The sequence below is a fragment of the Anomaloglossus baeobatrachus genome, chromosome 7, assembly GCF_048569485.1.
Source record: "Anomaloglossus baeobatrachus isolate aAnoBae1 chromosome 7, aAnoBae1.hap1, whole genome shotgun sequence".
In the NCBI taxonomy this organism is placed as follows: Eukaryota; Metazoa; Chordata; class Amphibia; order Anura; family Aromobatidae; genus Anomaloglossus; species Anomaloglossus baeobatrachus.
This window is the reverse complement of record NC_134359.1, coordinates 288,019,919-288,035,012: the sequence shown is the minus strand read 5'-3', so window position 1 is coordinate 288,035,012 and position 15,094 is coordinate 288,019,919. Positions and strand designations below refer to the sequence as shown.

General features: G+C 44.3%; 1 protein-coding gene across 1 annotated transcript in view; it reads right to left on the bottom strand.

Moving 5' to 3' along the window:
- CACNA1H (calcium voltage-gated channel subunit alpha1 H) overlaps positions 1–14,862 on the bottom strand; it is a 300,253-nt gene extending 285,391 nt beyond the window's left edge. The window contains exon 1 of the mRNA XM_075318332.1: positions 14,846–14,862. The gene's annotated coding sequence lies outside the window, so the exon portion shown is untranslated. The remainder of the gene's footprint in view (positions 1–14,845) is intronic.
- Between the last annotated feature and the right edge of the window lie 232 nt (positions 14,863–15,094).

The following is a 15,094-nucleotide window of genomic DNA, read 5'->3' as shown; positions in this document are numbered from 1 at the left end:
CTAGGGGGCGGTTCGTTCGGCGTCACAGTGACGTCACTAAGCGGCACGCTCAATAGAAGCGGGGGGCAGAGATGAGCGGGCGTAACATCCCGCCCACCTCCTTCCTTCCGCATTGCCGTCGGCCGCAGGTAAGGAGATGTTCGTCGCTCCTGAGGTGTCGCACATAGCGATGTGTGCTGCCGCAGGAACGACGAACGACATGATACCTGTAGCAGCAACGATATTTGGGAACTGGACAGCGTGTCAACGAGCAACGATAAGGTGAGAATTTGCTCGTTAGCGGTCGCTCGTACGTGTCACACGCAACAACGACGCTAATGAGGCCGGATGTGCGTCACAAATTCCGTGACCCCATCGCTTTCGCGATGTCGCAGCGTGTAAAGTGGCCTTTAGTCTTTTTCAGGAAACCATCAGCAGGCAGCCGTTGTTGGATCTGATACTATTTGCCCCTTTGGCCACATAATAGTGCAGTACGGTGACTGGGGTGTATGTCTCATTAACCCTTGCCTGACCTTTGCCTTATGGCTAAATGTTCTCCGGTCACGATTCAATCACAGATCTTTCCATTTTTCGGCCGTCTCCTTTGGCATTAGACATAATACAGTGAGAATGATAATATTACTGTAATACATGTTGTTAACCTGCTTGCTGACTGTTTCCAGTTTAAACTCAATGTAAAAACTAAGCAAAAATGAAAAGATAACTGTTAAAAACCCTAACAATCATCATCTCTACCATATTTTGATGAATATTATCCCTTTAAATATAATTGTGCCCCCCCCCCCCCCTCCGCACAAGACCAGGCTGTAGAACAGAGCACACATCTATAATTCAATTAGCAGATAAATGATCGCCTGCCTCCGTTTGATGTGAATACTCTCATCATTATCATCGTCCACATCCGTTTTTCCATCTGGTGAATAATCATTTACAGAATAGAGGAAGGATGTAGATCTATTTATGCCGTGATACTCGGGCTCCCAGCACAGCAGGCCAATCTGACACGCAGGCTGCAGACACTAGGGGGAGCTCTTAGCACATGAATATCCTGCTTCCATTGACTTCAATAGCAGGTGTATCACTATGTATGGTGAGCTCCCTCTAGTGGTCAGTACTGGCAGGAAAAATTTGTATTGAATTATATGGCTGCAGGAATGTTGGCAGTGAGCTGGCACCACATATGAGGAGCCCTCCACTGGTACTGCGTATCAGGGGTACTTTACTGGTAATACTAGTCAGGAGGCACTCTGCTGGCACTGTTTATTATGGGGCATTATGCTGGCAGTATTTATAAGGAGGTACTCTGCCCATATTGTTTATCAAGAGGCACTCTGCAGGCACTCTTTATCAGGGGGCACTCTACTGGCAGTATCTATCAAGGAGCACTCTGCCGTCATTGTTTATCAGTGGGCCCTCTGCTGGCAGGATTTATTGGGGTACTCTGTGGGTGGTATATATTAGGAGTCACTATGATGGTGGTATATAAGGAGGAACTCCACTGTGAGATATATATATATATATATATATATATATATATATATATATACTGGTGGTATATATAAGGGGGTACTCTGCTGTGGTATTTATAAAGAGGCACTCTATTGGTGGTATTTATACGGAGGCACTATGCCGGTGGTATATATAAGGAGGCAACCTGCTGGTGGTATAAATAAGAAGGAACTCTACTGGTGGTATATATGAAGGCACTCTTTTGGTGGTATATATAAGTAGGCACTCTCCTAGTGGTATATATAAGGAGGCACTCTGCCGGTTGTATATATATGGAGGCACTCTGGCAGTGGTGTATATATAAGGAGGCAGTCTGTCGGTGGTATATATAAGTAGGCACTCTCCTAGTGGTATATATAAGAAGACACTCTGCTGGTGGTATATATATGGAGGCACTATGCTGGTGAGATATATATAGAGGCACTCTGCCGGTTGTATATATATGGAGGCACTCTGGCAGTGGTGTATATATAAGGAGTCAGTCTGTCAGTGGTATATATAAGTAGGCACTCTCCTAGTGGTATATATAAGGAGACACTCTGCTGGTGGTATATATATGGAGGCACTGTGGCAGTGGTGTATATATAAGGAGGCACTCTATTGGTGGTATATATAAGTAGGCACTCTCCTAGTGGTATATATATAGAGGCACTCTGCCGGTTGTATATATATGGAGGCACTCTGGCAGTGGTGTATATATAAGGAGGCAGTCTGTCGGTGGTATATATAAGTAGGCACTCTCCTAGTGGTATATATAAGAAGACACTCTGCTGGTGGTATATATATGGAGGCACTCTGGCAGTGGTGTATATATAAGGAGGCAGTCTGTCGGTGGTATATATAAGTAGGCACTCTCCTAGTGGTATATATAAGAAGACACTCTGCTGGTGGTATATATATGGAGGCACTCTGGCAGTGGTGTATATATAAGGAGGCAGTCTGTCGGTGGTATATATAAGTAGGCACTCTCCTAGTGGTATATATATGGAGGCACTCTGCTGGTGGTATATATATGGAGGCACTCTGCTGGTGGTATATATATGGAGGCACTCTGCTGGTGGTATATATATGGAGGCACTCTGCTGGTGGTATATATATGGAGGCACTCTGCTGGTTGTATATATATGGAGGCACTCTGGCAGTGGTGTATATATAAGGAGGCACTCTATTGGTGGTATATATAAGTAGGCACTCTCCTAGTGGTATATATAAGGAGGCACTCTGCCGGTGGTATATATATGGAGGCACTCTTGCAGTGGTGTATATATAAGGAGGCAGTCTGTCGGTGGTATATATAAGTAGGCACTCTCCTCGTGGTATATATAAGAAGACACTCTGCTGGTGGTATATATATGGAGGCACTCTGGCAGTGGTGTATATATAAGGAGTCAGTCTGTCGGTGGTATATATAAGTAGGCACTCTCCTAGTGGTATATATATGGAGGCACTCTGCTGGTGGTATATATATGGAGGCACTCTGGCAGTGGTGTATATATAAGGAGGCAGTCTATTGGTGGTATATATAAGTAGGCACTCTCCTAGTGGTATATATAAGGAGGCACTCTGCCGGTGGTATATATATGGAGGCACTCTGGCAGTGGTGTATATATAAGGAGGCACTCTATTGGTGGTATATATAAGTAGGCACTCTCCTAGTGGTATATATAAGGAGGCACTCTGCCGGTGGTATATATATGGAGGCACTCTGGCAGTGGTGTATATATAAGAAGGCAGTCTGTCGGGGGTATATATAAGTAGGCACTCTCCTAGTGGTATATATAAGGAGACACTCTGCTGGTGGTATATATATGGAGGCACTCTGCTGGTGATATATATATGGAGGCACTATGCTGGTGAGATATATATAGAGGCACTCTGCCGGTGGTATATATATGGAGGCACTCTGGCAGTGGTGTATATATAAGGAGGCAGTCTGTCGGTGGTATATATAAGTAGGCACTCTCCTAGTGGTATATATAAGGAGACACTCTGCTGGTGGTATATATATGGAGGCACTCTGGCAGTGGTATATATATAAGGAGGCAGTCTGTCGGTGGTATATATAAGTAGGCACTCTCCTAGTGGTATATATAAGGAGACACTCTGCTGGTGGTATATATATGGAGGCACTCTGGCAGTGGTGTATATATAAGGAGGCACTCTATTGGTGGTATATATAAGTAGGCACTCTCCTAGTGGTATATATGGAGACACTCTGCTGGTGATATATATATGGAGGCACTCTGGCAGTGGTGTATATATAAGGAGGCAGTCTGTCGGTGGTATATATAAGTAGGCACTCTCTTAGTGGTATATATATGGAGGCACTCTGCTGGTGTTATATATATGGAGGCACTCTGGCAGTGGTGTATATATAAGGAGGCAGTCTGTCGGTGGTATATATAAGTAGGCACTCTCCTAGTGGTATATATGGAGACACTCTGCTGGTGATATATATATGGAGGCACTCTGCTGGTGATATATATATGGAGGCACTCTGCTGGTGATATATATATGGAGGCACTCTGCTGGTGATATATATATGGAGACACTCTGCTGGTGATATATATATGGAGGCACTCTGCTGGTGATATATATATGGAGGCACTCTGCTGGTGATATACAGTGCCTACAAGTAGTCTTCAACCCCCTGCAGATTTAGCAGGTTTGATAAGATGCAAATAAGTTAGAGGCTGCAAACTTCAAACAAGAGCAGGATTTATTAACAGATGCATAAATCTTACAAACCAACAAGTTATGTTGCTCAGTTAAATTTTAATACATTTTCAACATAAAAGTGTGGGTCAATTATTATTCAACCCCTAGGTTTAATATTTTGTGGAATAACCCTTGTTTGCAATTACAGCTAATAATCGTCTTTTATAAGACCTGATCAGGCCGGCACAGGTCTCTGGCGTTATCTTGGCCCACTCCTCCATGCAGATCTTCTCCAAGTTATCTAGGTTCTTTGGGTGTCTCATGTGGACTTTAATCTTGAGCTCCTTCCACAAGTTTTCAATTGGGTTAAGGTCAGGAGACTGACTAGGCCACTGCAACACCTTGATTTTTTCCCTCTTGAACCAGGCCTTGGTTTTCTTGGCTGTGTGCTTTGGGTCGTTGTCTTGTTGGAAGATGAAATGACGACCCATCTTAAGATCCTTGATGGAGGAGCGCAGGTTCTTGGCCAAAATCTCCAGGTAGGCCGTGCTATCCATCTTCCCATGGATGCGGACCAGATGGCCAGGCCCCTTGGCTGAGAAACAGCCCCACATCATGATGCTGCCACCACCATGCTTGACTGTAGGGATGGTATTCTTGGGGTCGTATGCAGTGCCATTCAGTCTCCAAACGTCACGTGTGTGGTTGGCACCAAAGATCTTGATATTGGTCTCATCAGACCAGAGAACCTTGAACCAGTCTGTCTCAGAGTCCTCCAAGTGATCATGAGCAAACTGTAGACGAGCCTTGACATGACGCTTTGAAAGTAAAGGTACCTTACGGGCTCGTCTGGAATGGAGACCATTGCGGTGGAGTACGTTACTTATGGTATTGACTGAAACCAATGTCCCCACTGCCATGAGATCTTCCCGGAGCTCCTTCTTTGTTGTCCTTGGGTTAGCCTTGACTCTTCGGACAAGCCTGGCCTCGGCACGGGTGGAAACTTTCAAAGGCTGTCCAGGCTGTGGAAGGCTAACAGTATTTCCATAAGCCTTCCACTTCCGGATGATGCTCCCAACAGTGGAGACAGGTAGGCCCAACTCCTTGGAAAGGGTTTTGTACCCCTTGCCAGCCTTGTGACCCTCCACGATCTTGTCTCTGATGGCCTTGGAATGCTCCTTTGTCTTTCCCATGTTGACCATGTATGAGTGCTGTTCACAAGTTTGTGGAGGGTCTTAATTAGTCAGAAAAGGCTGGAAAAAGAGATAATTAATCCAAACATGTGAAGCTCATTGTTCTTTGTGCCTGAAATACTTCTTAATACTTTAGGGGAACCAAACAGAATTCTTGTGGTTTGAGGGGTTGAATAATAAATGACCCTCTGAATAAACTTTTCACAATTTAAAAAAAAAAATAAAAAAAGAAATCACATTCTTTTTTGCTGCATTTCACACTTCCAGGCTGATCTACAGTCCAAATGTCACAATGCCAAGTTAATTCCGAATGTGTAAACCAGCTAAATCTGCAGGGGGTTGAATACTACTTGTAGGCACTGTATATAAGGAGACACTCTGCTGGTGGTATATATAAGTAGGCACTCTCCTAGTGGTATATATATGGAGGCACTCTCCTAGTGGTATATATATGGAGGCACTCTGCTGGTGAGATATATATAGAGGCACTCTGCCGGCCCTGTTTCCCGGTAATATTCCCCCTGGCGGGCTCTATCCTCCATGAGTGCGGATGGTGACGGTTCTGCGGCCTCACATCTGTAGGTAATGTCAGGGAATTGATCATCTGCTGTTTCATCCTCTCCCATCTGTTTACTGTGAGTGTGGCTTCACGTCCTGCGCAGGCCTTGGTCGCCATGGTAACTATGCGGTATCAATTAAAGTTCAGTTGCCGTGATCCTGCTTTCCTGCTCTGCGAAGGCCTTGATGATATTAGCAGCGAGCGTCGCTATTGTTACCGGAGGACGGGTCGCATCGCCGCTTACATTTAACTGTTTCGTCCACACAATTTACCATGAAATTCCACTATTTTTTAATTACTATTATTTTCACGCACTTTTTAAAAAGTTTTTGTAATGAAATAACATATTGGGAATGGCGTCCACTTGCCAACAATCCCAAAGTTTTATAATTTTTCTAAAACTGTCCCAACAGATTCTAAGATGTCCCAATCTGAAGGGGGTGGGGCTAACACAGACTCCACCCACAAGCGGGTGGTCCCACAGTTCCCGAAATCCAAACATGTAACCAAATCCATTTGGGTCCACATTTTCCCCTCATCTACTTTTTCTCCATTTTTAAGACTGAACTCGACTTGGCTGATTCTACGTGTCTTCCTCGAGCCACCACTAGAGGGAGCTCACTGCCTATAGTTTTATTATTGAGCTCTATGCTTCCTACAGCCACCACTAGAGGGAGCTCACTGCATACAGTTTTATTATTGAGCTCTATGCTTCCTGCAGCCACCACTAGAGGGAGCTCACTGCATAGTTTTATTATTGAGCTCTATGCCTCCTACAGCCACCACTAGAGGGAGCTCACTGCATAGTTTTATTATTGAGCTCTATGCTTCCTGCAGCCACCAGTAGAGGGAGCTCACTGCCTACAGTTTTATTATTGAGCTCTATGCTTCCTGCAGCCACCACTAGAGGGAGCTCACTGCCTACAGTTTTATTATTGAGCTCTATGCTTCCTACAGCCACCACTAGAGGGAGCTCACTGCATACAGTTTTATTATTGAGCTCTATGCTTCCTGCAGCCACCACTAGAGGGAGCTCACTGCATAGTTTTATTATTGAGCTCTATGCCTCCTACAGCCACCACTAGAGGGAGCTCACTGCATAGTTTTATTATTGAGCTCTATGCTTCCTGCAGCCACCAGTAGAGGGAGCTCACTGCCTACAGTTTTATTATTGAGCTCTATGCTTCCTGCAGCCACCACTAGAGGGAGCTCACTGCATACAATTTTATTATTGAGATCTATGCTTCCTACAGCCACCACTAGAGGGAGCTCACTGCCTACAGTTTTATTATTGAGCTCTATGCTTCCTGCAGCCACCACTAGAGGGAGCTCACTGCATACAGTTTTATTATTGAGCTCTATGCTTCCTGCAGCCACCACTAGAGGGAGCTCACTGCATACAATTTTATTATTGAGCTCTATGCTTCCTACAGCCACCACTAGAGGGAGCTCACTGCATACAATTGTATTATTGAGCTCTATGCTTCCTACAGCCACCACTAGAGGGAGCTCACTGCATACAGTTTTATTATTGAGCTCTATGCTTCCTACAGCCACCCCTAGAGGGAGCTCACTGCATACAGTTTTATTTTTGAGCTCTATGCTTCCTGCAGCCACCACTAGAGGGAGCTCGCTGCATACAGATTTATTATTCAACTCCATGCTTCCTGGAGCCACCACTAGAGGGAGCTCACTGCATACAGTTTTATTATTCAACTCCATGCTTCCTGGAGCCACCACTAGAGGGAGCTCACTGCATACAGTTTTATTATCCAGCTCCATGCTTCCTGGTTGCTGAGGATCTGACCCTGTAATACAATGTACAGTGTCAGTGTGCAGCTTGTATAACAGGGTAAATTTGGTGTCCTCTAAATAACTGAACACACAGCCATTAATATCTAAACCGCTGGCAACAAAAGTGAGTACACCCCTAAGTGAGCCATTGTCCCTCTCTGGTGTCATGTGACTCATTAGTGTTATAAGGTCTTAGGTGTGAATGGGTGGCAGGGGTGTTACATTCGGTGTTATCTCTCACACACTCTCTCTCATACTGGTCACTGGAAGTTCAGCATGGCTCCTTATGGCAAAGAATTCTCTGAGGATCTGAAAAAAAGAATTGTTGCTCTACATAAAGATGGCCGAGGCTATAAGAAGATTGTCAGCACCCTGAACCTGAGCTGCAGCACGGTGGCCAAGATCATACAGCGGTATAACAAGACAGGCTCCACTCAGAACAGGCCTCGCCAATGGCCGACCACAGAAGCTGAGTGCACGAGCTCCGCGTCATATCTAGAGGTCATCTCTTCAGAATAGATGTATGAGTGCTGCCAGCATTGCTGCAGAGGTTACAGGGGTGGGGGGTCCGCCTGTCAGTGCTCAGACAATACGCTATACACCGCATCACATTGCTCTGCAAGGCTGTTGTCCCAGAAGGAAGCCTCTTCTAAAGATTATGCACAAGAAAGCTGCAACAAGGCAAACTTCATATACACCAAAGAAAGGGACGTATCTCAGGAACGGAGAGGCGCAGGAACAAAACAAAAACAGCACCGGATTCAGGAGAACAGCGGCATTTTTGTTGGGTAAAAAAAAAATACGTATTTATGGCAAGTGACAAGTCCCCTTTAAACACCAGATTACGAGCTCTTGGGACCATATTTCAATACATTTGCAGTGAAATTATCCCTCTATCGCTCCAGTCACAAACAGTAAGCAGCATCTGTCCCCCTATTACCATAGGACATTAGAGCCGGAGCGCTATTAAAATATGCGCTGGCACATTGTAAAAATCGACTGTTTCCCGCATCCAGCGCCTTGTGTGAGAGTATACGCTTTTTTTCTGCCTAAAATGTCAATAACACAATTATTTCGGCGCTCCGCGCTGCCTCCACTCGTCAGCTTAATTGTCTGTTAATTAAACTTTATTGTTAGTATTAAGTACACAGTATTACTATGCTCGCAGAGATGATCAGAGCGACAACGCGCCACATAAATATGGATGGAGTCCGGGCTAGCTGATCCGAAATACTGGCTCAGGGGCTGATGTTAAATTTCATTCCCAGCAGGAAACTATCGGCCACATTCATCATTTACGTGTTTTTTGTTGTTGTTTTTTTTTCCAATTTCTTGCGGAATTCATTGACATTTTTGCGCTAAATTGTTCGAGGTGACACAAGGTTTGTGAATTTTGCGCAAAATCAAAAATGGTTTTTTTTTTGCCTTACACCTTAGTGCAAAAAAAGTCATATGTTCTGCTAAAACATCCCAAAATTTGTGCAAAAAAAAAATTTCAGGAGTTCATAAATTAACTCCAGAAAGTTAAAAAGGAAAAAAAATATTTAATTTCTTTTTTTAAATTGCAATTTATTAATTGAAGCAAACTTCGAAATCCCCCCGCCCAGAAATATAATGGAAAACATAGAAACAAAATAAAGGGAGCAAATATAAAACAGGTATAAAAAAGCCACTAATTAAAAAAAAAGCTAAAAAGTACAAAAATTAGGCAAAAAAATAAATAAAAACCAAGCTAAAAACTCCAAAAATTAGGCAAAAAATGGTGCAAATGCCATTAGTAAGTCTGGGCTATATATTTCTTTTCATGTTCTCCGATCACACCCAAGGCTGCACATAGAATTCTGGCAGTTTTCCACTGAAGCATGAACTAAGATCTAAGCTCTTACCATACATTTTATATGAGTTCCCACAATGCACTACTGCATAAATTCGGAGTCTCGCTTTGGAGACAATTGGAGAAGAAAACATCATTCTTGACAAGGGTTATGGTGGTATACACCAACCATTGGTGGTTGCCCACAATCCTCGTTTGACAGGTGCAACCAAAGGGACTTGGATCTCCCAAAAAATCATGATCTAAAGGAAAGTCATGAATCTCCTGATAATCCTTATTAAGGATAACCCAAACGCTGGGTCAGCCACCAATCGTTCAAGCGAGACAGCAACCAATGGGTTCAACAAACTAAAGTTAATTTTTCCATGTTTAAACAGGCCCACAAAAAGTTCAGATTGGCCACATCAAGTAGCCATATCTTAAAATACCACCCTTACATACCACAGCTGAGTCAACTACTAACCCGTCGAACCTGTCAACAGCCAAGGGTGTCAACCATCAAAAGCCCACCAAAATGAATGTGATGGGTTTGCTCTGGCCCACCAAAAGTCCATACTGGCCTGAACAATTAGGAATACCTTATAATATCACCTATAGCTATCTACTGGTGGTGGTCTTTGGGCTATGTCAACCACCAATCCCTCAAACGGCATAGTCCAAGTGGTCAATGACTAAACTAAATTTCTTGAGGATGTTGGCCCTTTAGGAGTCCTGACCAAGTAGATGCACCCTGCTATACTTTTAGCACCCTTAGGTTTCTACTGATCACCCTTAGATATCTACTGGCCATTGAGAAGATACCTTTATTGGTCAACTGTGATGTGGGTCAACGATGCATTCTTCGGCTAGACAGAAGCCAAGGGTGTCAACCATCAAAGTCCAGCTAAACTGAATTACTAAAATCCCAAATGACCTAATCAGGTAGACATATCCCACTAACGACATAGTCCAGGTGGTCAACGACTAAACTGAATTTCTTGTATTTCTGGAAGATGCTGGCTTTCCAAAAGTCCTGACCAAGTAGATGCACCTTACTATAGTTTTAGCACCCTTTTTTTACTGACCACCTTTAGATATCTACTGGCCATTGAGTAGATACCTTTATTGTTCAACTATGATGTGGGTCAACTACAAATTCTTCGACTAGCCAGAAGCCAACGGTGTCAATCATCAAAGGCCAGTTATACTGAATTAATAAACTTCCAAATGACCTAATCAGGTGGGCATATCCTAATATCCTATAATACTAGCCCTCAATATCGACTGCTTTTGAGTAGACAACATTGGTAGTAATCAACAAGCTAGGTCAACACGAAATCTCTCAAATGAATTAGTCATGGTGCTCAGCCTTTTAAGGCTAACTGAACTGAATTCCATGATGGCTGGGGGCCTCCAAAAAGTCCCTATTGAACTAAATAAGTGGGTATACCCTACATAACTTCTATTTTGGGTCAACTCCCCCCCTATAATTTGATACCAATTGTAGACAACGCACAGAGGCAACCACAAACTCCTCAAATGGAGCAGCTGAGGTGCTCTCTCTGAACCCTCAATGGCTAACTTAACGTAATTCTTGGTGTGTGCCCCTTGAAGTCCCTACTGGTTGACCAAGTAGGTGGTGATACATCTCTTATGGCTCAATTTTATTCTTAGATACCTACTCACCTACTGGATGAGATTATATTATAGGCCGTGGTCAATGAGCTGGTCCAACACCAATCTTCTGAAGGAAGCAGCTATGGCTTATAACGAACAGAACGGTCAAAAACCTGACGGTCATGTGTTTGCTCTGGTCCACAAAAGTGTCTTTTGGCCAAATCAAGTAGAAATTCCTTGACATCTACCGATTTTTGATGGTGGTCTATGAGCTGGGTCAACCACCAATTCCTGGAAAACGTGGCTGATGCTGTCAATAAACTATCCAAAACTCTTTGGTGTTGCCTGAAGAAACTTAGAATGTCAAATACTATGTATCAAATAGACCACCGATGGATAAACATAGGAGGAACAGACCCATAACTTTGGTGCCCCATGGTCTTTTGTGCCACATCTCAATGGTATGTGTATGGTGCAAGGTAAAAGACCGAGAATACATTCTGAAAATATCACATACAAATTTACACCCCCATCCTTATTTTCAAGGCCAGACATTGATGTAATTGTCCCGCCTCGATGCGTGGAGTCTTCTCATCTAGTGGGACCCGACCTAAAACTGAATCAATTTCAACTTTTGTGAAAGTTTTCCAATCCGAAGTCACGGAAAAAAAAAAGCAATTAACACCATGCAAATATCATAGTCTGCAGATAACAACAAATAGTGTGTGAAAAAGGAAGAAAAGGAATTAGAAGAAACCGCGTTCCACTCCATTTGTCTCCCAAGACAGAAAATTCATTATCACCTAACGAAGGTAACTAAACGGCTTCCTCCTCCGTGAAATACATTAACGGGCCTGTCCGCTCCTGCAGGATTCAATCTGTAAAGGCGTGAAACAGCTTCTACGTAGCACCGAGATAATATTACTGGTAGCAACAGTATTTAAGGTGCACTATCCCCTTTATGCCACAGAGGCGGTCCTAGTGGTGGCTGCAGACGGGATCTTATCATGCATCTCTGTATACAGGGAGCTCCCTCTAGTGGTGGCTGCAGACGGGATCTTATCATGCATCTCTGTATACAGGGAGCTCCCTCTAGTGGTGGCTGCAGACAGGATCTTATCATGTATCTCTGTATACAGGGAGCTCCCTCTAGTGGTGGCTGCAGACAGGATCTTATCATGTATCTCTGTATACAGGGAGCTCCCTCTAGTGGTGGCTGCAGACAGGATCTTATCATGTATCTCTGTATACAGGGAGCTCCCCCTAGTGGTGGCTGCAGACAGAATCTTATCATGTATCTCTGTATACAGGGAGCTCCCCCTAGTGGTGGCTGCAGACGGGATCTTATCATATATCTCTGTATACAGGGAGCTCCCCCTAGTGGTGGCTGCAGACGGGATCTTATCCTGTATCTCTGTATACAGGGAGCTCCCCCTAGTGGTGGCTGCAGACGGGATCTTATCATCTATCTCTGTATACAAGGAGCTCCGTCTAGTGGTGGCTGCAGACAGGATCTTATAATGTATCTGTATACAGGGAGCTCCCTCTAGTGGTGGCTACAGACAGGATATTATCATGTATCTCTGTATACAGGGAGCTCCCCCTAGTGGTGGCTGCAGACAGAATCTTATCATGTATCTCTGTATACAGGGAGGTCCCCCTAGTGGTGGCTGCAGACAGAATCTTATCATGTATCTCTCTATATAGGGAGCTCCGTCTAGTGGTGGCTGCAGACAGAATCTTATAATGTATCTGTATACAGGGAGCTCCCTCTAGTGGTGGCTACAGACAGGATCTTATCATGTATCTCTGTATACAGTGAGCTCCCCCTAGTGGTGACTGCAGACAGGATCTTATCATGTATCTCTGTATACAGGGAGCTCCCCCTAGTGGTGGCTGCAGACAGAATCTTATCATGTATCTCTCTATATAGGGAGCTCCGTCTAGTGGTGGCTGCAGACAGAATCTTATAATGTATCTGTATACAGGGAGCTCCCTCTAGTGGTGGCTACAGACAGGATCTTATCATGTATCTCTGTATACAGTGAGCTCCCCCTAATGATGACTGCAGACAGGATCTTATCATGTATCTCTGTATACAGGGAGCTCCCCCTAGTGGTGACTGCAGACAGAATCTTATCATGTATCTCTCTATATAGGGAGCTCCGTCTAGTGGTGGCTGCAGACAGAATCTTATAATGTATCTGTATACAGGGAGCTCCCTCTAGTGGTGGCTACAGACAGGATCTTATCATGTATCTCTGTATACAGTGAGCTCCCCCTAGTGGTGACTGCAGACAGGATCTTATCATGTATCTCTGTATACAGGGAGCTCCCCCTAGTGGTGGCTGCAGACAGAATCTTATCATGTATCTCTCTATATAGGGAGCTCCGTCTAGTGGTGGCTGCAGACAGAATCTTATAATGTATCTGTATACAGGGAGCTCCCTCTAGTGGTGGCTACAGACAGGATCTTATCATGTATCTCTGTATACAGTGAGCTCCCCCTAGTGGTGACTGCAGACAGGATCTTATCATGTATCTCTGTATACAGGGAGCTCCCCCTAGTGGTGGCTGCAGACAGAATCTTATCATGTATCTCTCTATATAGGGAGCTCCGTCTAGTGGTGGCTGCAGACAGAATCTTATAATGTATCTGTATACAGGGAGCTCCCTCTAGTGGTGGCTACAGACAGGATCTTATCATGTATCTCTGTATACAGTGAGCTCCCCCTAGTGGTGACTGCAGACAGGATCTTATCATGTATCTCTGTATACAGGGAGCTCCGCCTAGTGGTGGCTGTAGACAGGATCTTATCATGTATCTCTGTATACAGGGAGCTCCGCCTAGTGGTGGCTGCAGACAGAATCTTATCATGTATCTCTGTATACAGGGAGCTCCGTCTAGTGGTGGCTGCAGACAGGATATTATCATGTATCTCTGTATACAGGGAGCTCCCCCTAGTGGTGACTGCAGACAGGGTATTATCATGTATCTCTGTATACAGGGAGCTCCCTCTAGTGGTGACTGCAGACAGGATCTTATAATGTATCTGTATACAGGGAGCTCCCTCTAGTGGTGACTGCAGGCAGGATCTTATCATGTATCTCTGTATACAGTGAGGTCCCCTTAGTGGTGACTGCAGACAGGATCTTATCATGTATCTCTGTATACAGTAAGCTCCCCCTAGTGGTGGCTGCAGACAGGATCTTATCATGTATCTCTGTATACAGGGAGCTCCCCCTAGTGGTGACTGCAGACAGGATCTTATCATGTATCTCTGTATACAGGGAACGCCCCCTAGTGGTGACTGCAGACAGGATCTTATCATGTATCTCTGTATACAGTAAGCTCCCCCTAGTGGTGGCTGCAGACAGGATCTTATCATGTATCTCTGTATACAGTGAGCTCCCTCTAGTGGTGGCTGCAGACAGGATCTTATCATGTATCTCTGTATACAGGCAGCTCCCCCTAGTGGTGGCTGCAGACAGGATCTTATCATGTATCTCTGTATTTAGGGAGCTCCCCCTAGTGGTGGCTACAGACAGACACATTTTATCACTTATCCCCATATAATGGGCAGGTTTATCCATTATTATAGAAACTGTGTAAAAATACAGCTGATGATTTGCTTTTTTATGTCTCTGGGAAACAGATCGATTCAGCAGAGCACAAGGGAGAGATGTCCATTCCCAACTCACTAATGCAGCACAGATGTCTCATCTCAGGCTTTCCGTCTTGCATTCAGCACAATCTACATTTCTAATTCTCCTTCCCGCACAGTCGCCTGGAGGAGCCGGGCCTCATATTGTGTGTTCTCTGTAATGGCGCCGTCTATATTCGCTGGACACATCAAACATGGTGGCAGGTATCCAGCTAAGAGAAATACAAACGCTGCAGTGAAATGTAAGGGACAATGAAAGTCCTAGGTAAGACTAATAATATTGGTA